The 12017-nt window shown below is 38.9% G+C and overlaps 1 protein-coding gene across 8 annotated transcripts in view; it reads right to left on the bottom strand.

Annotated features, from left to right (window-relative positions):
• Positions 1–12017, bottom strand: part of LOC138059110 (uncharacterized) — a 146539-nt gene that overhangs the window by 10959 nt on the left and 123563 nt on the right. For 2 of the 8 annotated variants that reach the window (XR_011134153.1, XM_068904632.1), the window contains exons 1-2: positions 9255–9414; positions 5438–5503 (exon numbers count right to left, since the gene is read on the bottom strand). The exons of 5 other annotated variants lie outside the window; for them this stretch is intronic. The gene's annotated coding sequence lies outside the window, so the exon portion shown is untranslated. Of the gene's footprint in view, positions 1–5437; positions 5504–9254; positions 9415–12017 lie in introns of those variants that run through there. One more of the 8 variants, XM_068904637.1, reaches the window with a different exon arrangement.

Here is a 12017-nt window from a genome sequence, read left to right as displayed (position 1 = left end):
TCTGTTCCTTCTCCAAAGACCAATATGTCGTCAGCTATACAAATTATGCCCTCTAGACCCTCTAGAGCAGAAATAAGTCGCATCTGAAATTCTTCAGGGGCACTTGAGATCCCGAAAGGAAGGCGTCGCCAGCGGTAGCGGCCATAAGAGGTGTGCATTGTGGTCATGTGCGAGGACTCTTCATCCAGGGGTATGTGGAGGAAGCCATCGCGTACATCAACAAGAGAAAAGCATTTGGCATGAGCTAGTCTATGAAGCTGCTCGTTGAGGGTTGGCATTTGGTAAACGGGACGGAGGATGGCCTTGTTAATGGTCTGACTGGGGTCGATACAAATTCGGACCTTTCTGGGGGTTTCTCTGATGACTTCGTTTGAACACCATGGAGTCGGTTCCACAACCTTAGTTATGATGCCAGCTTTCTCGTATTTGTCTAGAGCACTCTTTTCCGCAGCCCGTTTTGCCACCGGGATTCGGTGGATGGGCATTTGAACTGGCGTTACATCTTGTTTGGTTTCAAAGTGCACTGGGGGCCCAAGGCAGCCGAGGCCTTCAAAGTTCTCAGCATATTCCATTAAAATGTGTTCTTTCTGAAGTGTACCTGCGGTAGGTAGTCGCCGTTTAGCAGGGATGATGATTGGTTGAGATGGAGAAGGGAGTGGGTTACAGGTGCTTGGACTGTTGTTGTGGAGTTGTTTGATGTGGTTGCACTCTACTTGGTTTGGGGTGTCCTGTGCTGTGTTGCAGTTTGAAATTGTTACTGAGGGAGATAGGGAGAAGACAGTGTCAGATTCTATTCTGACAAGTCCCAATCTTTCACTGTCACCCCCTGATAAGAGGGCGGGCTTGTTGGCCATGATGTCGTCTGGCAGGATTTGGAAGGTTAGGGTGTCATAGTGGTTGTTCCTGTGGCACACTAGCTCGACTTGACCCAAAGGTCTCAATGGGCGAGTGTTCCCATATGGGTGTAAGAGATAAGGTGATTTTGACATTTGCACGTCTCGATCCAGAGAGGTGAGGGTACTATAAGATAGAGTGTTGCATGAGGCTGCAGTGTCAATCTGGAGTGTAATTGGCCGGAAGTGTGAGCCGGTAGCTGACAGGGGTAGTTTTACAAAGTATTTCCTCTTCTTCTGTGGAGTTTCTAGAGAGTAACATTGCTCGTGATAATAATCGGCGTACACCGTGGGGTCGGTATGTTCGTCTTCATTAAATTGCAGGTGATGTACATCTTCCCGTCGTCGTCCGCTTCCCCTGTTACTGGGTGTTTGGCTGGGGGTCCGGTTGCTGCGGGTGGGAGGGGGGTATGAACCTCTCCGTCGTTGTGGGGGTGGGCCGTTTGCCAGGCACACATTGGCGAAATGGTCATTAATGCCACACTTTGAACATGTTTTGCCCCTTGCTGGGCATTGTCTCCATGGGTGAGGTCCCCGTTTGTCTCCGCACCAATGACATGTTCCTGGCTCTCTACGAAGCTTCATTTCCTTATGTTTTACCCAGTGGACTCGTTCGTCGATGGTTGATTTTGAAGAATCTGCTATCAGCTTGTTTGCGGTGTAGGCAGACTCTAAGGCCTTGGCTTCGGTCACCACATCAGCCATGCTTTTAGGTGTGTTGTCGGGCTTGAGATGTGTTTTGAGCAACTCGGCTCGCATGGCGTCGTTGTTGAGACCAAATATAAATTTGTCGCGATACATTTCGTCACTGAGTGTTCCATAAGAGCACAGACTTCCGGCTTGCCTAATCCTAACTTCCCATGCTTGTACCGATTCGGTCAGTGTTTGGCTAAGGCCCCAAAACTTAAATCTGTCGGCCAGAAATGAACTGCTGGTCGAACCTGTGTAGTGTAGGCGAAGTTTCTCCAACCAAATCCAAGGTTTGGCTCTGTCATCGATCGCAATCTGAGGTTCTATTGTGTATCGTATGACCTAAAGGGCTTCGTCTGGCATGGCCGACCGAAGCGCGGCGATTTCGAGCTGTGCTTTCTTATAATAATCAGCTGGTGCTGTCACCGGGTCTTTATCCAGGTTACGGTAGTTCGCTTGAACGCAGTAGTCATTGAACCTGACTTCGAAGTTCTTGAAATTTTCGGAAATGTTTCCGGTTAGATTGAGTTCTGGGCGCTTGAGATTCGTCGCCATGAGTTCGTGTATCCAATGTAACGTTGCGTGAAGAGGTTTTTTTTTCCTTTGATCGAAGTATTTGCTGGAGTGGTTCTAGAAAAGGTTTATCCCACTTCCGACACCAAGTTTAGCGCTGTGTGCCAGGGGACCAAGCATATACGAGACAAATTGTAAACACAGATGAAGTTATAATTTCGCCATGTGCGAACTCTACGTACAACGTTCATATCCCGGATGAGGGACCGAGAGGGGTCTCGGGGCTAGTTCCCAACACCGACACCTCTCTCGCCTGAAGAGATTAGCAAAACCTTGGATAACAAAGGGAATCAGGAGATTGATAAAAGTAAAAAACAATCTTTAGTATTCTGGTGAAACTGCCTCCTATATGATCTACCGCAATAAAATTTTGATGCTCAAGCGAATTAGCAAGAAAAGGTATTTCCACAAGTATTTTCAGGGAAATTTTAGTGATACTAAGATGATATGGGAGGGCATCAACAGTCTCTTAGGTAGAGAAAACAATTAAAGCCTGTAAGGATAAAAGTGCCTTCCATTATGTCCTAGGACCAATCAAGTACTGTATCACACAATCCTTCTGACTTTCCTGACAAAATGAATACTGTAAGTATTTTTCATCCATAGGATACAATTTGGCTTCTAAGATGCCAAATTCACCTAAACAATTCACAGGATATTTACCAAAGTTGAACTTTGCGAGTTCATTCTTTTTCAACCCTGTCTCGCCCCCTGAGATAGAATTTGAGATAATGACCACCCCCAATAAATAAAGCACACAGGCTACATTCTTTTCCCACTCGCATTCTAAGTTCGGCTAAACATATCATTAGCCAATCTTTATCCTTGCTCATAAACAAATTAGTCGAAAATGGCGTATATCCTTCCAAAATTAAGCCTGCTAAAGTAACCCCAATAATATATTAAAAGTGATGATGGTCGAATCAGATCCATCTAATTAAATTACAGACCAATATCATTGTTTTCTGTTTTTAACCGTATGTTTGAAAAAAAAAAGATGTATTACCGTCTTAAATCTTTTCTTGAGCAACACTGACAATATCCTTCATGATTCACACTAACGTTTTCGCGAAAAAAGATCCACTGAACATGCTCTTTTAGACATAATTAATCAAATTGAAACTAACATGTATGGATGAATTGTACTTGTGTGGGATTTTTATAGATCTACATAAGAAAGGCCTTTGACACAGTAGATCACCGAATATTACTAAGTAAATTGCATCATTATGGAGTGTGAGGAATAATAAATGAATATTTACTGGGCCGTCAGCAAACAACACAAATTGGTGCTAAAAATACTTCTAAAAAGGAAACAATTTGTGTCAGAAGTCCCTCAGGGGTCGGTACTGGGACTTCTGCTTTTTTTAGATTTATATAAATGATATATCTAATAGTGCTAACCAACTGAAGTTCTAGGACAAGTTTCAAATCAAGTGTTGTAAAACCATAACCAAAGTAATTACTTTGGCCAATCAAAGAGGACTAAGACAATCCGGTAAACCAATCAAAACTCGAAGTAATTACACGTAGCTGACTGTCACTAAGCACGGGAAAATGTGCACACGCAAGCCACGATTGGTTTTGGTTTCACTTCTGATTGGTTGAAAAAGTAGCGTGAGAACTTTGAACCAATCACTGAGTGAAGTAATTATAAACCAAAGCAATTTGCTAATTACTTTCGACACTCAGTTGAAAAACGCTCTATCTTTTTGCATGATGACACTCATATACTATATGCTGACAGAAATTATAAGTCACTTGAAACCATAGTTAATGTTGAAGTTTCTCATGTTTATGACTGGTTAACTGCCAATAAGCTATCTTTATAAACATAAAGAAATCTAACTTTGTTATCTTCTGACCTAGACAAAAGACACTAAATTACGAAGTTAACTTGAGAGTATTTGATTATCATACCAACACATATATTTCCTTAGAAGATAACTGAATTATGTGAAATATCTTGGTGTGTTGATCATTGATGAAAATCTCTCATGGAAATATCATGATGTCCACTTACATGTACCTTCAAAAATAAGTAAAACTGTACAGTAATTGGCATTATTGCTAGATTAAGACATTTTGTGCCCCTAGCTACAATGTACTTTACACTGCATATAATACATCTCACTGATCTAGCCTTATCTGTTGTATGCCATAGTCACGTGGGGTCGAGCCACCAAGACTCATAGAAACAAAAATTAATTCTTATTCTCCAAAAACGTGCCGTCCGCCTGATGTACTTTGGTGAATACAAATCTCATGCTTTACTCTACTTTTTTCTTCTCATTTTCTTCCTCTTGATTTTCTGTACTTTAAATCAGTTGCTGTTCTGATGCATGACATATCTAACAACTTATCGCCTCCTAATATTGCTAATTTATTTATTTCTAAAGCAAGCATTCATTCATATAAAACAAGGTCATCTTCAAGAGGTGACTATTTTGTTAAACCCTCAAGACTTGGGGACACTGATAAACGCAGACTGCAGACTGTGCAGACCGTCTGTAAAATGAAAATTCGGTTGGCCTGAAAATAAAGGCTTAAATAACATTTGGTTAGCCTAATTAGGCCTAAATAACATTCAGGTTAGCATGTTTACGGTTAGCTCTCAATAATAGTGAGGGTAATGCCATATTTTACCCCTGGTCTGCACGGGCTGCACAGTACAGTCTGAAGTCTGCGTTTTTGCGTGACCGCAAGACTTGACAAACAAATTAAACCCTTTTAAAGAAATGCTGTAAAAATTTGGAATAGTTTACCTCATGAAATCCACCATCTATCCAAGAATGATTTTAAAATTTAAATCCACAATGTCCCACTCCAAAGACTTTCAGAAGAAAATGACTATATTGATTTATCTGTCTTAAAAACAATATATCTTAATACTTTAGCTTCTCATATTTGCACTTTGTATTGATTTAATTTTAGATGATATTTACTTGACTGTATACTTTGTACACTAGTTATTGTATACCTACATTCGTTCTATAATGTGCTGTTTGTAAAACACAACTGAATACCGTGGCTTTCTCTACTTGTTAACTCCTTTATATATGTGTAACCACTGCTCATCTGGCCTAGCTTTTGCTAACTGTGGGCAGTGCATATTGAACATGACATTGTACTGTACTATAATAATGATTTCTACAATAAACAGCATTTTTTTTAAACCGGCTGTCTGTAATTTGACGCCCTATTTTGCAGTAATTTAGAATGGGATGAAAACTGTGCACTTGAGGTTAACACAGAAAGTTTAGTTGAACCAAATGGCTTACCTGTTAAGTGACATTATAAACAAATAAAAAACTTTGGCTTGCTGTTTCAAAGTTTCCAAAGCAAAGCTGAAATGAAAATCAGGAACAAAGTTGCTAACTGATTAAAGCCATGACATCCTTATTATTTCAACATTCACATTAACTTATAACTTTTAAGTAAATAATTTTATTAACTACTTCATAATGATATTAAGCAAAAATTACAAGAGCCATTTACAGGGTTCCCACTCTAACATGAAAACAAAATTCCCTGACTTCCCCTGACCAAAGGCAATTTTCCTGACATAATCTTTTACGATCTTCTAGAAATCTGAGGACAAGAAAGACCACTAATTTTAATGTTCAGTCAGTTTAATGACAGTAAATAGCATGTGGATAGCAAGGAAACATGTTTTGAGTGGTTTTACATCAAGAAAATTTATCCAGATGAGAGACATAAAATTTCCCAGAGTGACTTTTCCCTGACTTTTGAGATCTTTTTTCAAATTCCCTGACCTTTGAAAAATTTTCCAACTTTCCTGACTTCCTGGTTTTCCCTCACTTCAAGGTGAGTGGGAACCCTGACTTATAGAAGTACATGTAAATTAATATAGAGTTCAAGAATTTACTGACCACATTCATCGGGCAATTTCAATAATATTATTAATGACTAACAGTAAATATTATTATGGAACCTATAGTTATGTAATTATTTCAAATGAATATAGTTTCTAAGAACATATCTATACTGTGTTCCACAACAACCACACACAAAGACAGGTACCTTGGCCTCTCTCCTCAAACACTTTTACATTATTCAAAGCACATTATCAACACACCCCACTATAAATCCCTTCCCCACATAAGGGTGAGACTTATAGATTTTACTTCGGCTAACACCAGATAACTTATATTCACCAATTGGGGGCAGTCTTAGGGATGGTGTGAACAGGTTAACAACATCTAGATCCAGTCAAAACCTACATTTGTATGTCTCCGTTAACGCTTCCCCACCAGATCATGAGAGTGAGGTTTAACACCGGTTAATACCAGACAATTTTACTCCCCAGTTGGGGGCACTTTAGGTGTGAATTGGTAAAGACACTTAAGTCAAGAAATGCATGGATTGGATCGATGCATGTCCAGTTTTGATATCCAACAACAAGTGTCCCGGGCCCTTAAAATTAAGGGAAATGTTAGGGTAAGCATTACATGTACTTTTAAGTTTGGGTAAATACAGTGTAACTTGAAGAGCAGAGTTTATTAGAGTTTATCGAGCCATACTAAATGTACTTCTACTACAGCAGTTTAGGGGACACTTTATGATGTTAGTTTGTCAGTAAACAAAGAAAATCTGGGTAGAGTTAAAGTTAAGAAGACGAGCAAGAGGACATTTCAAGACACTATAAGCAAATTTGGAGTGCATCTAATTTCAAGGACAACACATGCATACAAAACATGGACCCCAGTTCCATGGAACAACCCTTGTGGACCCAGTCCATGGAGGGTGTAAAGTGCAGGTTGCAGGTCATTGTCTTACCATAACTGAAACAACCCAAACCTTAAAGAAAGGCTAACCTTAGGCTTAAGCATTGTCTAAAGCATACATCTTATTCCAAAATGGCTGGCAGTTTTACTATTATTTTGTTTCCTTGCCAACTGGCCCTTTTAGCCTTGCTTTCAGGCGTAAAATTCAATAGATTGACAGATGAAGAAAAAAAAAACATAGTGTTTATATATAACTCTGAATCAAATTCTCGTCGAAAGATTAATGACAATTGATCATAAAAACACTGAAACTTCTGCAGTCTCTGACTTCTATGAATCAAGGGGAAGGTCATGATGTTCTGTCAAAAGAAAGAAATTGATCACAGGCTATAAAGGTGCACATGATCACCTTCTGTCAACTGAATGAACTATGGGAAAGAATGTTAATCATTCGTCGTTTTCAGAGTAAAACAACATACTTAGTAGCCAAAAAACATTTCATCTGTTGGGTCAGGAAGTCTTCTTTGTCAGGTTCCTGAGAAATGTATCTATTTTGACTTCAGGGTGAACTATTTACACAATCATGAGGTTGAGCGGACAATCAAAACCGAGTTTGTAACTGAAAATCTAAACATCTGTATGAGATTCAAAAACAGACTCACGAATTATCGCAAATCACAATGATGACAAGCACAAAACCAAAGAAATGGTTAATGAATAAGAAGTTTTTTACTATCTAAATGTTAGATAGATAAAAGAGAGGTATTGTTGAAAAATCTTTGTGTAAAGGAGCTATGTCACGCAAATGATGTAATTTCATGACACTCAAAATTCACAAAAAGCATGAGCAATGTAAACAATCTTCACACTAGTTAGTCGTAGCAATAAATTGGATTAACCAGGAACTTAAGGAAATAAACTTCATTTTACACTATACAATGACAAACATTTTTCTGACATCAAAAACTTGGCTGCCTATTAATCATTTGTCAGAAAGAAAAAATTCCTGTATCCTTGAATAATGAAGCACAAAATAGACAATAAGCTTTCTTTCAAATAATTTTTGGCTGTCACATTTCCAATTATTTTTCTACCTGAAGACTGTGCAGAGTTGAGCACAAAATAAAATAAAACAAGAATAAGAAAACTTTCCACTTGTTACTGTGCAGTGGCCAGACAACAGAGATCACTGAGCCACTTAAGGCATTGGATTCCTTCTCCATCTTTGTTAACCCATTGACTCCTGGGGGTTCCCCATTGACAAGTAAAATCGTCTGGCGTTAGACAGAGTAAAGTCTGGCCGGTTTTTGCCGGTTCAGGTGTCAAAGGGTAAACCCATAAGTTACTAGAGAAATTTCCATTTGGTTTTAGTGTTGTACATAACACCACAGTGACACTTGGTAAAACATTACAAATACAGCTTACTTTGATTACAGCTCAAGGGGCAAAAAATTGTTGTCCAAGTCCATTACTCATCGCTTTTAAGATTCCAGATATTTATTTTCACCGCCTGTCTTGTTTATCCAATAGATGTTCCATTTTTGAGCTCCATAATGGACCGTATATTTTGTTTTAACTCGTTTCCCAACTGGTTTGCCATACTGGCAACCCAGTAAAAATTAATGTATTGAATTTAGGTCACTTCAATTAAAGCGGTCTCTCATGGAATAACTGTCCTCTTGTGGTTATTTTCTCAATACGTCTTGAAGCATTCCATTACAAGTCGCTAAAGCATTCTGTTACAAGAGTCAGTGTAAACAGATGAGAGCAAACACTGTTCCTCGTGATGTCATCCTTTTGTTCCATAGTGTCGTAGTTTGCAAATACGCAGTCTGTAGTGTCGTATTATTATAAATTATCTTAGTCCTTGTTATATTTTTTTGCGAATGTTGTCCACTTAACTGTTGGCAGAGAAAGCCCTAGGAAGGATATTGTCACAATTTCACAAAAATTGTGGTCCACTACATTAAGGCCAAATTTCTTTACTAGCAGCCAAGTAATTCAATACTATCATGATTCATCTTTTTCTACAACACAAGTAGAATCGTCAGGGTTAGGGTTAGAAATAAAATTTAAATGAAACTACATGTACATGTACTTCATCTGCACAAGATGAAAGATCGTTTGTATATACAGAAATAAACATCTCTTTCTAGTTTCAATGTATTCAATGTGACGATTGGACGCAAATGCAAGTTTCTTTGCTGTGAGAAGTAGACTTAAATCGCGGCATAGCCTGGATTTCTCAAATTAACGAAGTACGAAGCTACAGTGTAGTAGTCGACGAATAATCACACCATCGTGCAGTTTCATGCCACATATTTGACATCAAACACTTAAAAATTCGTACCCGTAAATAGCCAAAGCCAGAGCCAGATTAGCTAACTTTTGACGAACAAATAACTCAGCTGCAAACCTTGACGCCACGAAGAACGTTTATCCCAAAATAACGTCTTCGTTTCTCATGAGGCTATTATTAAAAGAAAAGGTGGCGAACTTCCGCCTTCAGGGTGTGCCGGTGTAGATATCATGTCAAGCCATCATATAGTCGCCCGCTTTAACCCCGGGGGAGATACTGCCATATATGGACTATATAGTTATGTGCCGCTGTGAAGGGTATGTTTTCATTAAGCAGTTTACTCTAGGATAGAGTATATAAATCCTAGCGTTTGGGTCTAGGGTATCATTTTTCACGAAACTGACCATTCGGTTGAAGATTTTATCAAGACAAAGGAAACCAAAAATTCCCGCTAGAAAATATAAAAAAATCGAGTCAGCAAAGTTTAAGTTTACGCAACTCAGCCTCAAAAGTGTCGATAAATGGCTATCATGAAACACTTCTTCATATTAGTAACTGTCAAGTATCGGGATTTAGACGGAAATCGGTGCGAGTTTACTCTAGTATAGGGTAGCAAAATTCAGCTGAACTAGCTCTGGTATAGGCTAAGGGTTCCAGGGTCCCAGCGGCACATCCCCACCCAAAAATTCCTAAAGTAACCCCCGGGGCTTTTACTCATCAGTGGGAGCATGGCCGAGAAAAATATAAGGATTTGTATGGGAATCCCGATAAAAGGCTTAAGAAGATAATTATATGAAAAAAGTCTCGCTTAAAAAGCCTAACCTTACTGCCTTTGCGGGTAGTTTCCTTCCTGTGTGGTTTTTTTTTCCAGATCCGAAGCGATTTGAGCCATTTTTCGCTAACAAATCCTTACATTTTTGTCGGCCATGCTCACTCTAAGCTTGGCGTATATCTCCCCACCAGTGGCTCAGTTGGTTGAACATCGAGCTGTGATGCGGGAGGTCGCGGCCGGATCAACACTCAGGATCTTAAAAGAACTGAGGAGAAAGTGCTGCCTTTGTGAATATTTCATCTACAAATGGTTAGACTTTCAAGTCTTCTCGGATAAGGACTATAAACCGTAGGCCCCGTCTCACAAGTACCTTTTATGTTCATAAGTTTCCTGAGGCACGCCCACAGTTATCAAAGCCAATTATTATCAATACGCGCGGCCAAGTGACAAACTGCCCTCTGTAAAAGGCGACTTTTTGAGGGCAAAACGGGAAATGTGCGGGCTAAAAATAAATATGCCGCCCTGGTACTGATTGGCTGCAGAGATGTCAAACAACTTCCCTCGGCCAATGAGATTGTCCTATTTAATTTTAAAATTTGTTGATAATCATTAGCTCGCTTATACAACAATAGAGTGTTTTTTACATTCTTTTTGCAAAAATCTTTTTTCAAATAAAAACGTTACGACTTTACTTGAACTCGCATTACCCTTTTAAGATCTAGTATTTGTTTTACGAGTTTTTATAAATTTTCCATTAGCGTAAGGTTTTTTAGTCTCGCGGTACACGGCTACGGTTAATAGCCGCCCGTTTACAGTCAGTAGGTTAATCTGGGCAACCAGTTGTTTTTATATAAACTGCTCATAATAATAATAATAATAATAATAATAATAATAATAATAATAATAAATCAAAATTTGTTACGTCATAGACTTTGTAACTCGGTTGACTGTGATGTGCATGACAAAGAAGTCTAGAAAATTGAAAAGTAACATCCAGGAGTTGACGAAACCGTAAACAATTCAACTAAGTGAAGGTTGTAGCTATGATGATGGGAACGTTGCCGGGGTGCTATGCAATACCAAAGACTTAAGTGATAGGTTAGATCTATTTACAAAACATTTTAAGAATCTTTCGGTATTGACATGCGGGATAAGAAAAAGGTTTACTCTACTGCGAAGAGAACGACTCCAATTTCGTTCCCAGGGTCTCTTTGTCAATGAGGAGACCAATGACAATGGAGACCCTGGGAACCAGGTTGAGAACGACTCTTGCGGGGGAAGGAGAACATGAAGAGGATGCGAGGTAGATTCAACACTGAATACTTTTCCATAACTTCTTATCTCTTTCCTTTAGAATCTTCTGAACTGGTGCTGTATTTTGAATAATCACCGACTATTACATGAACGCACGTTGGATATAAAAAGGTAAATAGTCTCATATATCCCACAAACGCCAATGGAATAATTGTTTTCTTAAATGTTCATTAAATTCTGAACGCGTGGCCACTTGGAAATTAAAGCCAATCAGTTTCCATCTTGGTGACACTTGACGCAATCAGTTTCCATATTATGTCCCCAACCATCTCTCAAGAAGCCTGGTTTGGACTTAGCGTTCAAAAATTGGAGACTTACTTTAATAAGGTTAAGAATGATATTTTGATGTCTATGAACGAGCAACATGTCACCTTGCTCGTATTATTAGATTTAAGTGCAGCTTTTGACACGATACATCATGATAAGCTGATTAGTCGTCTTGAGTCTGATTTGGGAATAACTGACAATGTGCTTGCCAGGTTTAAATCGTATCTATCTGACCGGTTCTAGCGTGTCTCTGTAAATGGTAGTCTCTCTGATCAGTTTCCTTTAAAACAAGGTGGCAACCCAGTAAAAATTAATGTATTGAATTTAGGTCACTTCAATTAAAGCGGTCTCTCATGGAATAACTGTCCTCTTGTGGTTGAATGTAGGACCTGAACCTGTTAAGTCCCTTGTTATTTTCTCAATACGTCTTGAAGCATTCCATTACAAGTTGCTATTTAAAG

Source organism: Montipora capricornis, chromosome 8, assembly GCF_036669925.1.
Source record: "Montipora capricornis isolate CH-2021 chromosome 8, ASM3666992v2, whole genome shotgun sequence".
Taxonomy (NCBI): domain Eukaryota; kingdom Metazoa; phylum Cnidaria; class Anthozoa; order Scleractinia; family Acroporidae; genus Montipora; species Montipora capricornis.
This window is presented reverse-complemented; position numbering and strand designations above follow the sequence as displayed.